At 37.2% G+C, this 22575-nt stretch overlaps 1 protein-coding gene across 4 annotated transcripts in view; it reads right to left on the bottom strand.

Moving 5' to 3' along the window:
* ATRX (alpha thalassemia/mental retardation syndrome X-linked) overlaps nucleotides 1-22575 on the bottom strand; it is a 295353-nt gene that overhangs the window by 24069 nt on the left and 248709 nt on the right. The window lies entirely within an intron of this gene.

The following is a 22575-nucleotide window of genomic DNA, read 5'->3' as shown; positions in this document are numbered from 1 at the left end:
GGCGCCTGTAATCCCAGCTACTTGGGAGGCTGAGGCAGGAGAATCCCTTGAACCCAGGAGGTGGAGGTTGGAGTGAGCAGAGATCGTCCCATTATACTCCAGCCTGGGCAAAAGAGCAAGACTGCATCTCAAAACAAACAAACAAAAAAACAAAACTAGAAAGATCTCAAGTTAACAACCTAACATCTCAACTAAAAGAACTAGAGAACCAAGAGAAATCAAACCCCAAAGCTAGCAGAAGACAAGAAATAACTAAGGTCAGAGCTGAGCTGAAGGAAACAGTGACATGGAAAATCCATTAAAAAAAAAAAAAAATCGGCCGGGCGCGGTGGCTCAAGCCTGTAATCCCAGCACTTTGGGAGGCCGAGACGGGCGGATCACGAGGTCAGGAGATCAAGACCATCCTGGCTAACATGGTGAAACCCCGTCTCTACTAAAAAATACAAAAAAACTAGCCGGGCGAGGTGGCGAGCGCCTGTAGTCCAAGCTACTCGGGAGGCTGAGGCAGGAGAATGGCGTGAACCCGGGGGACGGAGCTTGCAGTGAGCTGAGATCCGGCCACTGCACTCCAGCCTGGGCGACAGAGCAAGACTCTGTCTCAAAAAAAAAAAAAAAAAAAAAAAAATCAATGAATCCAGGAGGTGGTTTCTTAAAAAAAATTAATAAAATAGATAGACCGCTAGCTAGGCTAATGAAGAAAAGAAAGAAGAATCAAATAAAATCAGAAACAAGGGGGACATCACCACCTGACCCCACAGAAATGCAAACAACCATCAGAGAATAATATAAACACCTCTACGCACATAAACTAGAAAATCCAAAAGAAACGGACAATTACTTGGACAAACACACCCTCCAAGACTGAACCAGGAAGAAATTGAATCTCTGAATAGACTAGTAACATGTTCCAATGTTGAGGCAGTAATAAATAGCCTACCGGCCAAAAAAAGCCCAGGACCAGATGGATTCACAGCCGAATTCTACCACAGGTACAAAGAGGAGCTGAATACTGAAACTATTCCAAAAATTACAGAGGAAGGACTCCTCCATAACTCATTCTATGAGGCCAGCATCACCCTGATACAAAAACCTGGCAGAGATACAACAAAAAAAAAAGAAAACTTCAGGCCAATATCCTTGATGAACATTGATGCAAAAAAATCCTCAATATAATACTGGCAAACTGAATGAAACAAGCAGCACATCAAAAAGCTTATCCACCACGAGCAAGCTGGTGTCATGCCTGGATTGCAAGGTTGGTTCAACATACGCAAATAAATAAACGTGATTCATCACATAAACAGAACTAAACACAAAAACCACATGGTTATCTCAATAGATGCAAAAAACTTCTTCAATAAAATTGAGCATGCCTTCATTGTTTAAAACTCTCAATAAACTAGGCATTGAAGGAACATACCTCAAAATAATAAGAGCAATATACGACAAACCCATGGCCAATATCATACTGAATGGGCAAAAGCTGGAACCATTCCCCTTGAAAACTGGCACAAGACAAAGATGCCTTCTCTCACCACCCTTACTCAACATAGTATTGGAAGTCCTGGACAGGGCAATCAGGCAAGAGAAAGAAAGAAAGCGTATTCAAATAGGAAGAGAGGAAGTCAAGTTATCTTTGTTTGCATATGACATGTTCCTATAGTTAGAAAACCTCACTGTCTCAGCCCAAAAGCTTCTTAAGCTGATAAGAAACTTCAGCAAATTCTCGGGATATAAAGTCAATGTGTAAAAATTACTAGCATTCCTATACACCAACAACAGGCAAGCAGAGAGCCAAATCATGAATAAACTCCTATTCACAATTGCTACAGAGAGAATAAAATACCTAGGAATACAGCTAGCAAGGGGGAAGCAAAGGACCTCTTCAAGGAGAACAACAAACCACTGCTCAGAGAAATCAGAGAGGATACAAATAGAGAAACATTCCATGCTCATAGACAGGAAGAATCAGTATTGTGAAAATGGCCATACTTCCCAAAGTAACTTACAGATTCAAAGCTATTCCCATTAAACTACCAATGACAATTCTTCACAGAATTAGAAAGACAAAAAAAAAAACTATTTGAAAATTCATATGGAACCAAAAAAGAGCCCAAATAGCCAATGAATCCTAAGCAAAAAGAACAAAGCTGGAGGCATCATGCTACCTGATTTTATCTATACCACAAGTCTACAGTAACCAAAACAGCATGGTACTGGTACAAAAACAGACACATCGACCAATGGAATAGAATAGAGAACCCAGAAATAAGACCACACACCTACAGCCATCTGCTCTTTGACAAACCTGACCAAAACGAGCAATGGGGAAAGGATTCCCTATTTAATAAGTGGTGATAGGAGAACAAGCAAGCCATATGCAGAAAACTGAAACCAGAACCCTTCCTTACACCATACACAAAGTTTAACTCAAGATGATTACAGACTGAAATGTAAAACCCCGAACTATAAAAACCCCAGAAGAAAATCTAGGCAATATCATTCAGGATATAGGCATGGGCAAAAATTTCATGAGAAAAACACCAAAAGCAACTGCAACAGAAGCCAAAATTGACAAATGAGATCTAATAAAACTAAAAAGCTTCTGCACAGCAAAAGAAACGATCAGTGAACAGACAACCTACAAAATGGAAGAAAACATTTGCAATCTATCCATATTACAAAGGTATAATATCCAGAATCTACAAGAAATTTAAACAAATTTATGAGAAAGAAACAAACAATGCCATTAAAAAGTAGGCAAAGGACATGAACAGATACTTCTCAAAAGAAGACATACTTGTGGCTGATAAACATATGAAAAAAAGCTCATCATCACCGATCGTTAGAGAAATGCAAATCAAAACCACAATGAGATACCATCTGATGCCAATCAGAATGGCTATTACTAAAAAGTCAAAAAACAGCAGATGCTGGAAAGGTTGTGGAGAAAAAGGAACACTTTTACACTGTTGGTGTTCAACCATTGTGGAAGACAGTGTGGCGATTCCTCAAAGACTGAGAGGCAGAAATAACATTTGACCCAGCAATCCCATTACTGGGTATATACCCAAAGGAATAGAAATCATTCTATTATAAAGATACGTGCATGCGTATGTTCACTGCAGCACAAAAGCAAAGTCATGGAATCAACCTATATGCCCATCAATGATAGACTGGATAAAGAAAAAGTGGTACATATACCTGATGGTACATATATACGCTATGCAGCCATAAAAAGGAACAAGATCATGTCCCTTGCAGGGACATGGATGGAGATAGGAGTCATTATTCTCAGCAAACTAATGCAGGAACAGAAAACCAAACCCCACATGTTCTCACTTATAAAGTGGGACCTGATCGATGAGAACACATGGACACATGGAGGGGAACAACACACACTTGGCAACTGTGGGGGGTTGGGTGAGGGAGGGCATCAGGAAGAAGAGCTAATGGATGCTGAGCTTAATACCTGGGTGATGGGATGATCTGTGCAGTAAACCACCATGGCACACGTTTACCTATGTAACAAACCTGCACATGTATTCCAGAACTTAAAAGTTGAAAGAAAATAATGGAATTGAAGTATACGTAGTTTTGAAACATACTCTTATCTCTTAATACCTTTCCGAGGATATCATTTTACATCAAATCCAACCCTTCATCATTTCTAATAGCTGCATAGTGCTTATATAGTTACACTTTATCATCTATTTAATCATTCCCTTACTTAAGAGTTTATTAAAACATTAAGACTGCTTTCAGTTTTTATTACCAAATCTGCAAACAAAAGTTAATGAATAAAGTTTAATGTATTTCAATCACTTATTTTTATGATTATGCCAAAAATATTCAAATACTAAGATAAACATGCTTTCCATAATTTTCATTTTAACAAAGAAAAGACCGGGCAAATAAGTTAACTGGTTTTTTAAATTGGAAATCATTTATGTCGTTCATAAGCAGCAAGGCAGAAGTCTTTCTTTCCTCCAGAGTGCTATGTAAGACATGAATAAGAGAAAAAAGATAGAGGATTTGTGACACAAACTGTTTCTAAATCTTTCCCTTTTAATTAATAGCAACATACTATCAATATAAGAAACAAATAATGAAATTAAGAGGACAAAAAAGTATTTGTAACAGAATCTTCAGATTATTTCTTTGGGAAAAAACAGTTTTGCAAAGTCCAGAGCAAGTTATAAAAGCTAATAAAGAAAATTTCTTCCCAATACACAACACAACTGGTGGAAAGGTTTTTGTTTTATCCTGTAAAAGCATGCATTTATATTAGTTGCTAGAGTAACACTATTATTGAAAACAATACTGGAACAGAATCTATAATCACTAGGCCAACAGTCATCAAAATGAGATTTAAATTACATCCAAATGTGTACCTTTACTTTTCTTTGTCTAAACTTTTTTTCCTATTTAGTTGAAAAAGCTTATATACTGGGAAAAGCGAGGTCTATATTCTAGCTCACAATCTAAATTAGTTTAAGCTTTTAAAATGACTAGTTTAATAAAACAAAATTAATGATAAATTAAAAGTTTAAGTTAATTTACTTAGAAGTTTAAAGTATTTGGCAAGCTGACAAAAATTCCCATCTAATTAATTCTGAAATTCAACCTTGAAAATAAAATATCTAAAAAAATAATCAAGGCTTTGCCTGGGGGTAAGGGAGGGGGTTTGCCACGTTTCAAAAATATTTTGCTTGCCATTACTTTGAATTTGAGTTTTATAATATCTGGAAATAAAATCACCAGAATACTTAACTGCCACATGACCCACTCAAAAAGCTATGAAAAATTCCTTTTATTGCTTAAATAAATCTAGCTTCTTAGTAAAGAAATTTAATATTCCTGGTCAAAAAGCGTCTACTTTCAAATTTGAAGGCTCTTTCTTCCCAAACTACACTGGAAAAAATACAGTGAATTTGATAAGTAACTAGAGAGCTTATTGAATGAAATTCTCATAACACCTTGTATCAGATTTTTTGGTCACGAGCACATAACCTTTGTCAAAGAGCATTTATAAATATATCCAGATTCCCAAATTGTTGGTATGAATAAGATAGTGACAACTACAGAACTTGTCACTTTAAATGAAAGAAAAGGCAGGCCTGCCAAACTGACTTAGGTGGAAGGTAAAAGCCTCCTTTGATAAGAATGTTTTCTCCTTAACGCTAAAAGAACTAGATACTACATTTAGCAATTTACCTTTAAAATTGGATATCCATTATAACCATTACATATGCCACATGTCACTGAGGTAGAAAGTCATCATTCTAGATTTTATATGACTGCAGTGACATTCTAGAGGTTGCAGCTTTCCAAGGATAGCCTCAATCGAAACTCAATTTTCATTCTACACAATCTTGAGTTAACATTATTTCACAAACATTGTTACATTCTCTAACTCAACTATAGGTGCAATGTAAAAAGGAAACAGAAGATATGAAACAGGAATGAAAGCAGCTATTTAGCAGTTCAAATTATGTCCTTTTTTTTTTTTTCTTTGAGACAGAGCGTTCAAATTATGTCCTTTTTTTTTTTTTCTTTGAGACAGAGTCTCACTCTGTCACGCAGGCTGGAGTGCAGTGGCACAATCTTAGCTCATTGCAACCTTTGCCTCCTGGGTACAAGCAATTATTCTCATTCAGCCTCCCAAGTAGCTGGAATTACAGGTGCCTGCCACCACCATATGCCTGGCTAATTTTTTTTTTTTTTTTTGTATTTTTGTAGATACAGGGTTTTACCATGTTGTCCAGGCTGGTCTTGAACTCCTGACCTCAAGTGATCCGCCCGCCTCAGCCTCCCAAAGTGTTGGGATTACAGGTGTGAGCCACCATGCCTGGCCACATCTTTTGTTTTTTAAGAGACAGGGACTCGCTATGTTGCCCAGGCTGGAGTGCAGTGGCTATTCATAGGTGTGATTTTATGTTGCATAGCCTCGAACCCCTGAGCTCAAACAATCCTCCTGCCTCAGTCTCCTGAGTAGCTGGGACTACAAGGGTGTGCCACCACACCTAGCTTTCAAATTATATCTTAGACAAAGAAAACATTAATAAAAGATAACAAGTACAATAATAAAAAAGGAAATAAGGCCATCTAGTAATTCTTACACTGATCAAAATCTCTCTTGCAATTTATATTCCTTTAAGGGTCCAAAATAATAAATCTGATATAAAAAAACTTGGTCATGCAAACACTAGTAATGGAAGAGATGAAAGTGAGGTATTCACCTACTTAAAGCCCTTAAGAGGATTATAGCTTCAATTTCTTGCTACTCTTACTCCAGGAGTGTTAAAAGACTTACATATATGAATCACTCAACCTAACCAATACAGTAACACCACTTTAGGATATTAATATACAGATACTGTGACACTCAAATATCTACATTAATTCAGAATCATTAATCATTCCAACGTGTTATGTTCTTCTGAACTGTAAATGAAAATGGGGTAAAAAATTGAAGGACATATAGCTTTGTTTCCCAGGTTTCTCTCTACAATGGATAATTTCACGAGCAGGTTGCCTGAAATGTAAACACTAAATAATCAACTTATTTGATAAAAAGAAGATCTGTTCCAGCCTTTCGAATTTCAGAGGTAAATTTCATGGAATGATTTAAATTATATATACTTACACACACATGCATGCACACACACACACACACACCAAAAAAAAAAGGTGGCAACTTTGTCAACTGGGAGGCTTTAGGTGTAGTGATTAAGATCATAGGCTCTGGAATACTGCTCTCTAATAGTACTCTCTGCAACGATGGAAATGTTCTGTGTTTGCACTATCCAAGACAGTAGCTACAAGCCACATGCGACTACTGAGTATCTAAAGTGTGACTAATGTGACGGAGAAACTGATTTTTTAACTTAATTTTAATGTAAATGTAAATAGCCATATGGAGCTAGTGGCTCTTGTATTGAACAGTGAGTCTCAAGCAGATTTTAATCCTAGTTCTACCACTTATTAGCCCTTTCTCCTTGTTACCTCGCTGAACCTCAGTCTTCTGGTATATAAAACGGGCTACTAAGTATCTATTTCATGGGATTATTGTGAAGATTAAATACTACACATGAAGTGCTTAGCACAGTGCCTGGTTTTGTGTCACTAAATCTAATGGTCAATTCTCAGACCTGATCCTGTCTTACTCATCAGTAACATGTGACAGAATTTAATCACTCTCTTCATCAAAATACTCTCTTCTCTTGGTTGGCTTCTGGGAGAACTATACTGGTGTTATTTACCACTTTCTGTTATTTCTAATACCTTTTCTAATAGTGTTAAAGCTGACCCTCACCTTAGAAAGAAAAAAAAAAAAAGAAAAGAAAAGAGCCCAGCATGATGGTACATGCCTGTAGACTCAGCAACTTGGGAGGCTGAAGCAGTAAGATTGCTTGGGCTCAGGAGTTCAAGACCAGCCTGGGCAATATAGTGAGACTCCATCTCTTTAAAAAAAACATATTTCTATACAGAGGCATTTTACACCCTAACCAAGTTTTTCTAATAAAAAATTGAGGAGATGTTTGACAGGACAAATTATCTGATATTGGAGTTGTCCGAGAAAATCCTAGATACATGGTTGTCATAACTTTAGAAAGACCAATAGTTATTACCTGTCCTGAAAAAATGTATATATGTATTTTTTAAAACTTAGCAGATACACAATAGCAAAGTCATGGAATCAGCCTAAGTGTCCACCAATGGATGATTGGATAAAGAAAATGTGGTACATGCATGTTCTCACTTATAAGTGGGAGCTTAATGATGAGAACACATGAACATGTTGAGGGGAACAACACACACTGGGGACTGTCGGGGTGAGGGTTGAGGGGAGAGAGAGCATCAGGAAGAATAGCTAATAGATGCTGGGCTTAATACCTAGGTGTTGAGGTGATCTATACAGCAAACCACCATGGCACACATTTACCCATGTAAACCTGCACATCTTGCACACGTGACTCTGAACTTAAAAGTTGAAGGATAAAAAAGGAAATGTGGTGTGTATACATTGCGCGCGCGCGCACACACACACACACACACACACACACACACACCATGGAATACTACTCAGACATAAAAATAAATGAAATCATGTCTTTTGCAACAACACTGGTGGAACTGGAGAGGCCATTATCTTAAGGAAGTAATTCAGAAATACAAAATCAAATACTACATATTCTCACCTATAAGTGGGGGCTAAACAGTGTGCACACATGGACAAACAGAATGGAATAATAGACACTGGAGACTCCAAAAGGCGGGAGAGTAGGGGGAGAGGAGGGATAAGAAATTATGTATTGCACACAATTAACACTATTCAGGTGATGGTTACACTAAAAACCCAGACTTCACCACTGTGCAATATATGTTTAAAAATAATGCATTTGTACTCCCTAAATCTATAAAAATAAAGAAATTTTTAAATTAAAAAAGTTAGCTGATGCATAAAGGACACCTCTCATTACCTAAAATGAAAAACACAGTAAGCCTAAGCAATTTTGAGGATCAAATAATGTTGGAACTATAAGAAACTTCGAAATTAAGTTAATTTGCTGCTCTTATTTTACCAGAGACTGAGGCACAGACATTAAGTGATGTGTCAGTAATTTTTATGTTTATGTAAAGACAAAGGGCCTTGCTGGATTTTTCTTCTTCTCTTTATGAATGCTAACTTTGCTCCTTTTTCTTTGAGACGGAGTCTCACTCTGTCACTAGGCTGGAGTGCAGTGGCGCGATTTGGCTCACAGCAACCTCCCCCTCCTGGGTTCAAGCAATTCTCCTGCTTCAGCCTCCCAAGTAGCTGGGACTACAGGCGAGTGCCACCACGCCCAGCTAATTTTTGTACTTTTAGTAGAGATGGGGTTTCACCATGTTGGCCAGAATGGTCTCAATCTCTTGACCTTGTGATCTGCCTGCCTCGGCCTCCCAAAGTACTGGGATTACAGGTGTGAGCCACCGTGCCCGGCCACTTTACTCCTTAATGGTTGGGTGATCCTTTACTACAAAGGAATAATATCATCTATAGCTCAGAGCTACTGTAAGGAGTAAATGAGACAATGTGTTTAAAGGTACATAGTACAAGCACTCAATATATGTATTACTCCTTTTCCCATACTGGTTTTCAAAAAAATATTAACCCCTTTAAACATATGTCATTCATAAAACATTCTTGCCAAAAATGTATGTCATGAATCTCATCAAGCCTTTACATCTAATTTTTGATTTCAAGTATACACAATATATAAGAGGTAGAATAAGTTCAAACACTGTCAGGAAATAATCAAACAAATCCAGAATGGAGGGTGAGGAAATGAATGTGCTAAAATAAAAGAGACGTAATAAAGAGAAACAACCACCACAGACTAACAGTGGATCTCTCTGCAGAAATCCTACAAGCCAGAAGAGAATGGGGGCCAATATTCAACATTCTTAAAGAAAGTAATTTTCAACCCAGAATTTCATATCCAGCTAAACTAAGCTTCATAGATGAAGGATAAATAAATTCCTTTACAGACAAGCAAATTCTGAGAGATTTTGTCACCGCCAGGCCTGCCTTATAAGAGCTCCTGAAGGAAGCACTAAACATGGAAAGGAACAACCAGTACCAGACACTGCAAAAACACGCCAAATTGTAAAGACCATTGACGCTACGAAGAAACTGCATCAACTAATGGGCAAAATAACCAGCTAGAATCACAATGACAGGATCAAATTCACACATAACAATATTAACCTTAAATGTAAATGGCCTAAATGATCCAATTAAAAGACACAGACTGGCAAATTGGATAGAGTCAAGCCCCATCAGTTTGCTGTATTCCGGAGACCCATCCCACTTGCAAAGACACACATAGGCTCAAAACAAAGGGATGGAGGAATAATTTACCAAGCAAATGGAAAACAAAAAAAAGCAGGAGTTGCAATGCTAATCTCTGATAAAAGAGACTTTAAACCAACAAAGATAAAAGAGACCAAGAAGGGCATTACGTAATGGTAAAAGGATCAATGCATCAAGAAGAGTTAACTATCCTAAATATATATGCACCCAATACAAGAGTACCCAGATTCATAAAGCAAGTTCTTAGAGGCCTACTAAGAGACTCAGACTCCCATCCAATAATAGTGGGAGACTTTAACACCCCACTGTCAATATCAGACAGATCAATGAGAGAAAATTAACAAGGATATTCAGGACTTGAACTCAGCTCGGGACCAAGTGGACCTAATAGATATCTTCAGAACTCTCTACCCTAAATCAACAGAACAATGCATTCTACTCAGGAACTCCTCCCACTTATTCTAAAATTGACCACATAATTGGAAGTAAAACACCCCTCAGCAAATGCAAAAGAATGGAAATCATAACAGTCTCTCAGACCACAGACCAATCAAATCAGAACTCAAGATTAAGAAACTCACTCAAAACTGCACAACTGCATGGAAACTGAACAACCTCCTCCTGAATGACTACTGGGTAAATAACAAAATTAAGGCAGAAATAAAGAAGTTCTTTGAAACCAATGAGAACAAAGAGACAATGTACCAGAATCTCTGGGACACACTTAAAGCAGTGTGTAGAGGGAAATTTATAGCACTAAATGCCCACAAGAGAAAGCAGGAAAGATCTACAATCGACACCCTAACATCACAATTAAAAGAACTAGAGAAGCAAAAGCAAACAAATTCAAAAGTTAGCAGAAGACAAGAAATAACTAAGATCAGAGAAGAACTGAAAGAGATAGAGACACAAAAAAACCTTCAAAAAAAAAAAATCAATGAATCCAGGAGCTGGTTGTCTGAAAAGATCAACAAAATAGACAGACTGCTAGCTAGACTGATAAAGAAGAAAAGAGAGAAGAATCAAATAGACGCAATAAAAAATGATAAAGGTGATATCACCACTGATCCCACAGAAATAAAAACTACCATCAGAGAATACTAAAAACACCTCTGCACAAATAAACTAGAAAATTTAGAAGAAACTGATGAATTCCTGGACACATACACTCTCCCAAGTCTAAACAAGGAAGAAGTCGAATCCGTGAATAGACCAATAACAAGTTCTGAAATTGAGGCAGTAATTAATAGCCTACAAACCAAAAAAAGTCCAGAACCAGATGGATTCACAGCCAAATTCTATCAGAGGTACAAACAGGAGCTGGTACCATTCCTTTTGAAACTATTCCAAACAAAAGAAAAAGAGGGAATCTTCCCTAACTCATTTTATGAGGCCAACATCATCCTGATACCAAAACCTGGCAGAGACACAACAAAAAAAGGAAAATTTCAGGCCAATATTCTTGATGAACATCGATGAAATCTTCAGTAAAATACTGACCATCCGAATCTAGCAGCACATCAAAAAGCTTATCCACTACAATCAAGTCGGCTTCATCCCTGGGATGCAAGGCTGCTTCAACATACACAAATCAATAAACATAATCCATCACATAAACAGAACCAATGACAAAAACTATGATTATCTCAATAGATGCAGAAAAGACCTTCGATATAATTCAACACCTCTTCATGCTAAAAACTCTCAATAAATTAGGTATTGATGGAACGTATCTCAAAAGAGTAAGAGCTATTTATGGCAAACCCACAGCCAATATCATACTGAATGGGCAAAAACTGAAAGCATTCCCTTTGAAAACCAGCACAAGACAAGGATGCCCTCTCTCACCACTCCTATTCAACATAGTATTGGAAGTTCTGCCCAGGGCAATCAGGCAAGAGAAAGAAATAAAGGGTATTCAAATACGAAAAGAGAAAGTCAAATTGTTTGCAGATGACATGACTGTATATTTAGAAAACTCCATCGTCTCAGCCCAAAATCTCCTTAAGCTGATAAGCAACTTCAGCAGTCTCAGAATACAAAATCAATGTGCAAAAACCACAAGCATTCCTATACACCAATAACAGACAAACAGAGAGCCAAATCATGAGTGAACTCCCATTCACAATTACTATTAAGAGAATAAAATACCTAGGAATACAACTTACAAGGGATGTGAAAGACCTCTTCACGGAGAACTACAAACCACTGTTCAAGGAAATAAAGAGAGGACACAAACAAATGGAAAAACATTCCATGCTCAAAGATAGGAAGAATCAATATCATGAAAATGGCCATACTGCCCAAACTAATTTATAGATTCAATGCTGTCCCCATCAAGCTACCACTGACTTCATTCACAGAACTGGAAAACACTACTCTAAACTTCAAATGGAACCAGAAAAGAGCCTGCAAAGCCAAGACAATCCTAAGCAAAAAGAACAAAGCTGGGGGCATCATGCTACCTGACTTCAAACTATACCACAAGGCTCCAGTAACCAAAACAGCATGGTACTGGTACCAAAACAGAGATATAGACCAATGGAACAAAACAGAGGCCTCAGAAATAACACCACACATCTACAACCATCTGATCTTTGACAAACCTGACACAAACAAGCAATGGGGGAAGGACGCCCTATTTAATCAATGGTATTGGGAAAACTGGTTAGCCATATGCAGAAAACTGAAACTGGACCCCCTCCTTACACCTTATACAAAAATTAACTCAAGATGGATTAAAGACTTAAACGTAAGACCTAAAACCATACTAGAAGAAAACCTAGGCAATACCATTCAGGACATGGGCAAAGACTTCACACCTAAAACACCAAAAGCAATGGCAACAAAAGCCAAAATTGACAAATGGGATGTAATTAAACTAAAAAGCCTATGCACACAGCAAAAGAAACGATCATCAGAGTGAACAGACAACCTATAGAATGGGAGAAAATTTTTGCAATCTATCCATCTAAGGGCTAATATCCATAATCTACAAAGAATTTAAACAAATTTACAAGAAAAAAACAAACAACCCTATTAAAAAGTGGGCAAAGTACATGAACATCAATGTCTTCTTCTGAGAAGACATTTATGCGGCCAACAGACATATGAAAAAATGCTCATCATCACTGCTCATTAGAGAAATGCAAATCAAAACCACCATGAGATACCATCTCATGCCAGTTAGAATGGTGATCATTAAAAAGTCAGGAAACAACAGGTGCTGGAGAGGATGTGGAGAAACAGGAATGCTTTTACACTGTTGGGGGGGAGTGTAAATTAGTTCAACCATTATGGAAGACAGTGGCGATTCCTCAAGCATCTAGAACCAGAAATACCATTTGACCCAGCAATCCCATTACTGGGTATATACCCAAAGGATTATAAATCATTCTACTATAAAGATACGTGCACACGTATGTTTATTGCAGCACTATTCACAATAGCAAAGACTTGGAACCAACCCAAATGCCCATCAATGACAGAGTGAATAAAGAAAATGTGGCACATGTACACTATGGAATACTATGCGGTCATAAAAAAGGATGAGTTCATGTCCTTTGTAGGGACATGGATGAAGCTGGAAACCATCATTCTCAGCAAACTAACACAAGAACAGAAAAACAAACACCGCATTTTCTCACTCATAAGTGGGAGGTGAACAATGAGAACACATGGACACAGGGAGGGGAACATCACACACCAGGGCCTGTTGAGGGGTGGGGAGATAGGGGAGGGACAGCATTAGGAGATATACCTAATGTAGTTGCCGGGTTGATGGGTACAGCAAACCACTATGGCACGTGCATACCTATGTAACAAAACTGTATATTCTGCACATGTACCCCAGAACTTAGAATATTTAAAAATATATGTATATAATAAAATTTAAAAAAAAACACCAAATGCAGTGTATACAACTTGAATGGAACTTGATATGAACCAACTAGCTATAAAAGACACTTTGGACACAACTGTGGTAATCGGAATATGGATGTGCTATGAGATGACGTCAGGGAATTAGGAATTTATTCATTTTATGGTACTGTAATTATATAAGAAATGTCTTACTATTTCAAAGATGTACTATATACTGAAGTATTTACAAGTGAAATGCCATATACTTGTAATTTAAAAGATTTCAGGAAAATAGATGAGGCAAATGTGGCAAAACAATAATTGCTAAATCTAGCTGATGGGTATATGAATATATTTTTCTTGTTCAAATATGTTCACAATGGGAAATTTTTGAAAATTAATTAACATTTTTTTCATATTTTCTTTGCAACAAGAGAGACAGAAAACATTACAATATATGGCAGAATCGCGGGACAGTTCAAACTCTAAAAGAGAAGGTCAGTACCCTTCCCCCCTCTGGTTAGCTCTATATTCTAGCTTTTCAAAAAGAGTATTCGAAAGCTGGGATCTGGAAACTTAGCCCTCTGTAGATTTGTTTAAAGCTAAACTGAATTCATGGCTGCATACCAGCACTGTTCTAAGAACTTCACATAAAATATCTAATTTTTCATAATAACTCTATGAAGCACATACAATTATCATCCCCATATTATGGACGAAACTGCTCACATGGTAAACCAGCATAGGCTGCTAGCTCCTGCCCTCAAAACCAACTCTGCAGAAACTATAGAAGGGAAAAGGAAATATGAATTCCAGAAACTTATAGACAATGTGTGCATATGTGCATGTGCACACACACAGACATCCCTGGGGTATCAACTGGCATCATATGCTATCTGAAATACAGTTACTGAAACAGATGAAAAAAGGGAAGATACCACCAAAATGGAATTCAAACTAATTTAAGAGTCTAAATGAAATATTAGGAATAAAAAATAACAGTTGAAAAAATAACCCAGTATAAACAGCAGGAGGGGTACAGCTGAATATCTTAGTGAATTAGGAGATAAGACTGAGATACTCTTCCAGAAGATAGTAAGAAAGAATAAAGAAATAGGAATGCAAAAGAAAAACTAAAAGATACGGAGGCTAAAAGAGCAGGCATTCAGATAACAACAGTCTCAGAAACAGACAAAAAATGGAAAGGATGTTATTTTTTGAAGAACTAATAGACATACATTTCTCAGAAGTATAGATGAAAAAAACTGAGGCACAGAAGTCAGATATTTTGACTAAGATTAAGATTCAAACGCTGGTCTTGCCCCAGGACCCCTGTTCTTAACCACTCTGCTACACTGACTTGGGGCTAAGGCAAGTAAGCTCAGCACCAAAGACAATTCAGGAGGACTAGGATCAGTTCTGACACCATAAGATTGTGTAGTAACTAGATGAAATCTGTACCCTCCCCAATATTATACACCCTGATAACACTGAATGTGCCTTTCCATAAACCCACAGTATTGATTAAAGCAGTGTAAAGTCATATCAAACCTCAATTTACTTCTCCACAAGCTTAATCATATAGAATATGAATGTCAGGATAGCATAGTGTAATGGTTAAAGAGTGTGGAGACTAGAGTCACAGCACTGAGTTCAAGCCCCAGTGCCACCACTTTCCATGCCATAATTTCATCAGAAAATAGAAAAATTTGTACCTGCTTTGTAAGGATTAAATAAGATAATGCTAGTAAAATCCTTAGCACAGTGCCTGGCATAAACTTTGCTCAATAAAGGTTAGATACTGTTTGTTTTTTTAATTCAAAGGTTTAGCTGATAACTATTGTAAAGTCAAATTATACTACTACATACCTTGTACACACAACAGTGGTGGACTTGGTCAAAAACAGATTCCCAAGGCCTACCTCCAGAAATTCTGATTCAGTAGGTCTTAGATGAAGCCAGGAATCTGCATTTTTTTTTTGAGACAGAGTCTCACTGTCACCTAGGCTGGAGTGTAGTGGTACAAACTTGGCTCACTGCAGCCTCGATCTGGGTTCAAGGGATCCACACAACTCAGTCTCCCAAACAGCTGAGACTACAGGTGCATGCCACCAAGCCTGGCTAAGTTTTGTAGAGACAGAGTCTTGCCATGTTGCCCAGGCTGATCTTAAACTCCTGGGTTCAAGCAATCCTCCCACCCCGGCCTCCCAAAGTGCTGGGATTAGAGGTGTGTGCCACTGTGTTCCACTAGGAATCTGCATTTTTATCATGATTCTCGATGCATGTTAGTCCAAGAAGTACACACAAGGAAAAACACTATTTTAAAGGCATGTCAACTATTGCCTCACAACATTCAGCTTGCAATTTTAGCACAAAAATTCATTTGTTCACATAGCACATTTTTATTGAATACTTGCTATGTGCTATATTATGTATTATGCCAGGTATTGGGGATAGAGTGATGAAAGTGCATTGATATAGTTTTTGCCCTCCTAGGCTAATAGGAAGTTTATATTCTAGAGAGAATATTTTAATTTGTCTATTAAGTAAAAAGCTTACCATTTAATTCATTTATTAAATGAGCATTTACTAAATACAAACCTGGTATTTTAAATTTCAGGACTTCTATGATCTTAAGCAGCAAATATTTCTAGTACTTCCAGCTCTCCATAAGGAGACACTTTTTAAAGTCTATCCTAAACTCTCCCCAGTAGAATCCTGCATACCATCCCCAACTCTGCCCTCCGCACCAACACTGCCAGCAAGGCTGCCTTATCTACATTGATGTTTCCACTGACAATTATTTGTAAGACAATTTGCCAGATTTAGGGAGGCTGCCATCTCAGGGTATCATTGGCTCCATGGTCTCCGTAACCCAAATGTTTTCCCTAAAAGACTAGGTAAATGGCTCCTTAATAGTTTTTCTTGTGTCATAAGGTGGTACAATAAAAAATAAGACAAAAATAGCACTATAAATAAAGTACGGTCAGTCTGTTAACAAGTATTTATTGTGCGGTTTGTGGAGGGAAAATAGAAGCATCTCTTTACTTTTGAAAATTACTACAGCAGCATCAGCTGGCTATAAGGTAGACTTTCTTCTAAAGTTGCCTATATTATTTAAGAAAAAAAAACCCTTTCCATGTTCTTTGTCAACTGCAGGCTAACTTTTTGAAAGTGAAGATCAATATCTAATAAATATTATATTCCTTCCTGATTACAATTGATCTCTGAGGGAATGCAAGCCTCAAATACCTATGTCTTCTACAGCTTAGCTGAGATGATCTCCTCTGGCTCCTAACCGTTTTTAGTTTTCTACTGATCTGTCATATATCAAGCTTAACTTTCTACTCAGGATCAGGACCTCACATGACTCCTCTGAAATTCCAAAAATGTAAGTCCATATGTATTTCAGAGAAATTAACTTAGTATAATGGTAATATTAACAATTATGGAAACAAAAACAGCAGCTAATATTTGAGCACTTACTATGCACTAGGTAGCATGTTTACATGAATTACTTTCTCTGCGAGAGAAGTACTGGCACTATTCTTATCTTCTTTAGAAAAATGAGGCTTAGAAAGCTTACATGGTTTGTCTAAGATTACATCTGAAAAAGGGTGGTTGGCAAGTTATTTAGGAGAAGGCTTAAACAAACTGCTCTTTTTACTTGGCATCAACCACCCCAGCAAAAAACAAATAGGAGACTTTTGTAATCTGCAAAGAAATGGTAGAATTCAAACAATTTTCCTGATGCTTGTTATTTTTTCTGGTGGTCTATTCATATTCAGATGAATAACAATCATTTTTATACTAGTAAATACAAATATAGGAATAATATTCAAACTTGTTTTATTAAACAAAAAAAATCCTAAACCTGTGATTAAAAAAGGCAAAGAAGTAGGAGACAATGACATCAAACCTCATATATGCTTCAATTATGAGCATGGCTTCCTAGAGGTATATGACAACAAATATTAGGTTCACATACCACCATAGGTTCACACCCCATAGGCTACTAACACCTACCCTACAATTAAATGTGTCATTTTGAACCTTTATTCTCAAAAGTAAATGTATGCAGGTTAACAGAAAGTTCCTGATATAGGTGGATTAACTATTTCATACTTTACATCAAATTATTTTAATGGAATGTATTTCACTCTGGTATTAAGAATGACTAAGGTGAAACCTTATATTACCATCTGCCAGCTAATAAAACTATACAATAACATCTCTGTTCAGTAAATTGTGCTTTGAAGTATTAAAGTTTGAATACAGGACTAAAGAAAGGAGAGAACATTGCACACAAATTCAGCATAGAGAAAGCAAACCTAAAGCCTCATTTAAGATACTTTAATTTAAATCCTCATTTTGTTCTCCCTGTAATCATCAAGTAGTTCACATTTAAAAAGACATACGTAGTACAGTGCTGGAAAAGGGAAGTATAAAAAAAATTCTATGCCAGTTTTACTGGCTTTTGTTTTCTTAAAAAAGGGTACAGAGTAGGCTGTGTATACTGTACTCAAGAGGAACAAAACACACACTTAAGCATATTCTGAAATATAACCTTGGCTGCATGTGGTGACTCATGCCTGTAATCTCCGCACTTTGGGAGGCCAGGAGTTCAAGACCAGCCTGGCCAACATGGCAAAACCCCGTCTCTACGAAAAATACAAAAATTGAGCCAGGCGTGGTGGCACATGCCTATAATCCCAGCTACTCGGGTGGCTGAGGCATGAGAATCGCTTGAACCACAAGAGGCAGAGGTTGCAGTGAGCTGAGATTGCACCATTGCACTCCAGCCTGGGCGACAGAGTGAGACTGTCTCAAAATAAAATAAAACATGACCTTGACCAAGATTTTTGTCTCTGATATCTGTATAATTAATAAGTTTATTACCAGAAAAGGTACTTTCTCTAACATAATTTACATAAATGTTAACAGGTTAGCTATCAATTTAGCATTTTAAACACAAGCCATTAATAAGAAGTTAACAAATCTATATTGCTAGAAACTTGTGTTAAACTACTTATAAGTCTAGATCGTGCTACAGTTTCAAAATGGCTGATAAACATTATCCTGAACAACTAAAGAGATGCACAGATACTTTTGGTAGAGATGATTCAGGAGGCCTTTAAATCAACTTATTAAAAAATAGGTTCACAGGACCTCAAGGCTATTATATTTCCAAAAGGGAAAAGCGGTCACAGTAAGAATCCAATGAGGGGATTTAAAATAATAAAGTGAACAGGCGTAGTGGTTCATGCCTGTAATCCTAACACTTTGGGAGGCCGAGGCAGGAGGATCACTTGATGCCAGGAGTTCAAGACCACCCTAGGCAACAGAACGAGATCTTGTCTCAAAAATGAAATGAAATGAAATAAAATAAAATAAAAATAATAAAGTAATAAGCAGAGTGGTGAATGAAGCCGACTAAGATAGCAAATTAAGCATATAACTGAAGATACAAATTAAAGCTCCAATTCTCTTCCTTCCACAAACCCACTGTGACAGACTAACCAATCTTCATCTCAATTTTACTGCTTGAAAAGTAAGTCTAATTCCAACACTGCTTTTCAATGATATATGAATCACTAAGGAACACTATAAAGTCAACTAGAATTTCATAAACGTCCAGATAAAAGTGCCAAGCATTGCATTATTCACTAAGGATAGTGAAGGAAGCACAGAATGCAGTTCTTGACTTTAAAGAGGTAAAAAGACAAAGACAAGAAAAATAGTCAAGTGGCTAATTAAGTCTGAGGTATTAAATCAAATTAGAAGTAAAGAAGTGAAAACTGAACAAGAACAGAAATGGAGGAACAGGAATTAATTAATAATGACCTAAAGAGGAAGTGATGAAGCAGAAAGAGATATAGTAATCACATATCAAGTAAGTTAAAAAGAAGTGCTTTTGGGACTACCAAAAGACAAAAAAAAAAAAAACCTCATAAAAGGCATGGAATTTAATTATTACTTAGATAACAGTAACTGAAAGGATGAAAATGTATTATATTTAGCAGTCTTTCATCTTAAAAATCATGGACAAGAAGGAAGGTGTTTGCAATTGTACTATAATAACAGAAACCAACTTCAAAATACCTTGAATAAAAGCAGCTTCAAATACCAAAAAATCCCTCGCCATGAATATCAAAATGTACCCATTTCAGATGACCAATTTTCAAATTCTATTAAAATAGTGGCAATGTCACATGAAATTCTAATTATAAATCAAGGGAACATTAATATTTACTGAGTATCTACATTATGCCCAGTACTTCTGTCTCCATTGCTAACACCTCATTTCAGGCCTGCATTACCTCTCCCACCCGAATCATTTTAATAGCATCCTAACAAGTATCTTAATATCCATTTCTTTTCTCTGATCCATCCTCCACACTGATACATAAAATGATTTCTTTCTAAAATGAAAATGTGAAGGTAGTCTCTTGCTTAAAATTGTTAAGTAGATACCACAACCTATAACACAATGTACAAACTAACTTCTATGATTTGATTCCCACATACCTTTCCAGTCTTTTCTTTTATCTCTTCCAACACTTACCCTTACTTTACCACTATCTCCTTATACTCTTATTTATTTTTAACTACTTGAGGTTCTTCAAACTTATCATGCCATGTTATGCATGTTTCTTTTTTTCTAGTCCCCATTTTAAAGGGCCTTTTGCTCTTCTGCCCTCTTAGCAATGCAAACAGTTACCCAGTTCTACTTTCAAAATCTGTTCCAGCATATCAATATCTATCCCCAGCTTTTCAAGAAAGAAATGAATATTCCTTCCTTGGTGCCTCTATAGATTTGTTATAGGATCTGTAACTCTTACTATATTACTTGCTTAAGGTAAGCTTTTTAGACCATAGCTTCTTGGGAACAGAATCCTAGACTTATTTATCAGTATATCCTTAGAGACCAGTACAATTGGCATATCATAGGCACCCCAAAAAGTTTTAAATCAATGAATGAATAACCAAGCTTCATTATTTAAGATAAAATTTTTCAGATGGGCAAGTTGGCTCACACCTGCAATCCCAGCATTTTGGGAGGCCGAGGCAGGTGAATCACCTGAGGTTGGGAGTTTGAGACCAGCCTGGCCAACATGGTGAAACCCCATCTCTACTAAAAATATAAAAATTAGCTGGGTGTGGCGGCACATGTCTATAATCTCAGCTACTCGGGAGGCTGAGGCACAAGAATCATTTGAACCCAGGAGGCGGAGGTTGCAGTGAGCCGAGATCACGCTGCTGCACTCCAGCATGGGCAACAGACCGAGACTCTGTCTCAAAGAAAAAAAATAATTTTTGTTGCCTATCCCTTTAAAAGCTAGTCTATTATCAGTTGAGTCTTACCATTTATTTTCATGAAATGTCTGATTGAGCCCAAAATAATCACTCCAGGCCAATTTTCTAAAAGTCCAGATTCATCATACAACAATCCCATTCAAGAACTTATAGTAAACATTATTTTAAAGCGCAGTGCCTCCATTTGCCTTTCATGGCTTTCCTACTTGTCTAACCTCCACTCTTCATCAATGCCAGGCCAATTTCATCATCCCTTAAGCCTGGTACATAAATTCTTACCTCTGTCCCTTTGCCCAAACTGTTCAATCTCTCATTCACACTTGATTCTTCCCTTTATCCAATTAAATATTAACCATCTTTTATAGGCCAACCAAGTCTGATTTTTCTCTCATCAAAATTGCATCTGAATGCTCCATCCTCTCCCTAACTATTATAAGCAAAGATACTCAGTACCAGTCATACTGGCACTTCATTCTTTCCATTTTAAGAATGTTACTTTTTTCTTCCCAACCAGATTATCAGCTCCTTCAGGTATCTGATTGTACTCCCTTTATAGATCCCTCACAGTTTTTAGTTACTGTGATAGAAAGGCAACATGGCATAGTGTTTTAAAAACTTTTTAAAAAAAAGCAGGCATGTCCTCTCTTTGAATTAAATCTTATGCTGAAGTCCAATACATTAAAAAGATAAAAGAGGGGCTCTGACTGAAATGGGATGTGGGGATTAGAGTGTTGCTTGCCTGGCCCCTCTGTACTTGCTTAGCCACATGGTGGCAGCCCCTAAAGCATCTCCTGGGGTTCCCTGTAACACAGTTTGAAAACTACTGGGTTCACAATGAGATGCCATCTCACACCAGTTAGAATAACGATCATTTAAAAAGTCAGGAAACAATTGATGCTGGTGAGGATGTGGAGAAATAGGAAAGGTTTTACACTGTTGGTGGGAGTGTAAATAAGTTCAACCATTGCGGAAGACAGTGTGGCAAATCCTCAAGGATCTAGAACTGGAAATATCATTTGACTCAGCAATCCCATTATAGGGAATACACCCAAAGGATTATAAATCATTCTACTATAAAGACATGCACACATATGTCTATTGCAGCACTATTTCCAATAGCAAAGACCTGGAACCAACCCAAATGCCCATCAATGACAGACTGGGTAAAGAAAATGTGGCACATATGCAGCCATAAAAAAAACGAGTTCAAGTCCTTTGCAGGGACATGGATGAAGCTGGAAACCATCAACCACAGCAAACTAACACAAGAACAGAAAACCAAATACTGCATGCTCTCACTCATAAGTGGGAGTAGAACAATGAGAACACATAGAAATAAGGAAGGTCACATCACACACTGGGGCCTGTCAAGGGGTGGGGGGAAAGGGGAGGGAGAGCATTAGGACAAATACCTAATGCATGCAGGGCTAAAAATCTAGATGACAGGTTGATAGGTGCAGCAAACCACCATGGCACATGTATACCTATGTAAGAAACTGCAGGTTCAGCACATGCATCCCAGATCCTAAAGTAAAAAA

Source organism: Colobus angolensis, unplaced genomic scaffold (assembly GCF_000951035.1).
Source record: "Colobus angolensis palliatus isolate OR3802 unplaced genomic scaffold, Cang.pa_1.0 Scaffold265, whole genome shotgun sequence".
Taxonomy (NCBI): Eukaryota; Metazoa; Chordata; class Mammalia; order Primates; family Cercopithecidae; genus Colobus; species Colobus angolensis.
Note: the sequence above shows the minus strand (reverse complement) of the source record. Positions and strands in the feature narration are given on the sequence as shown.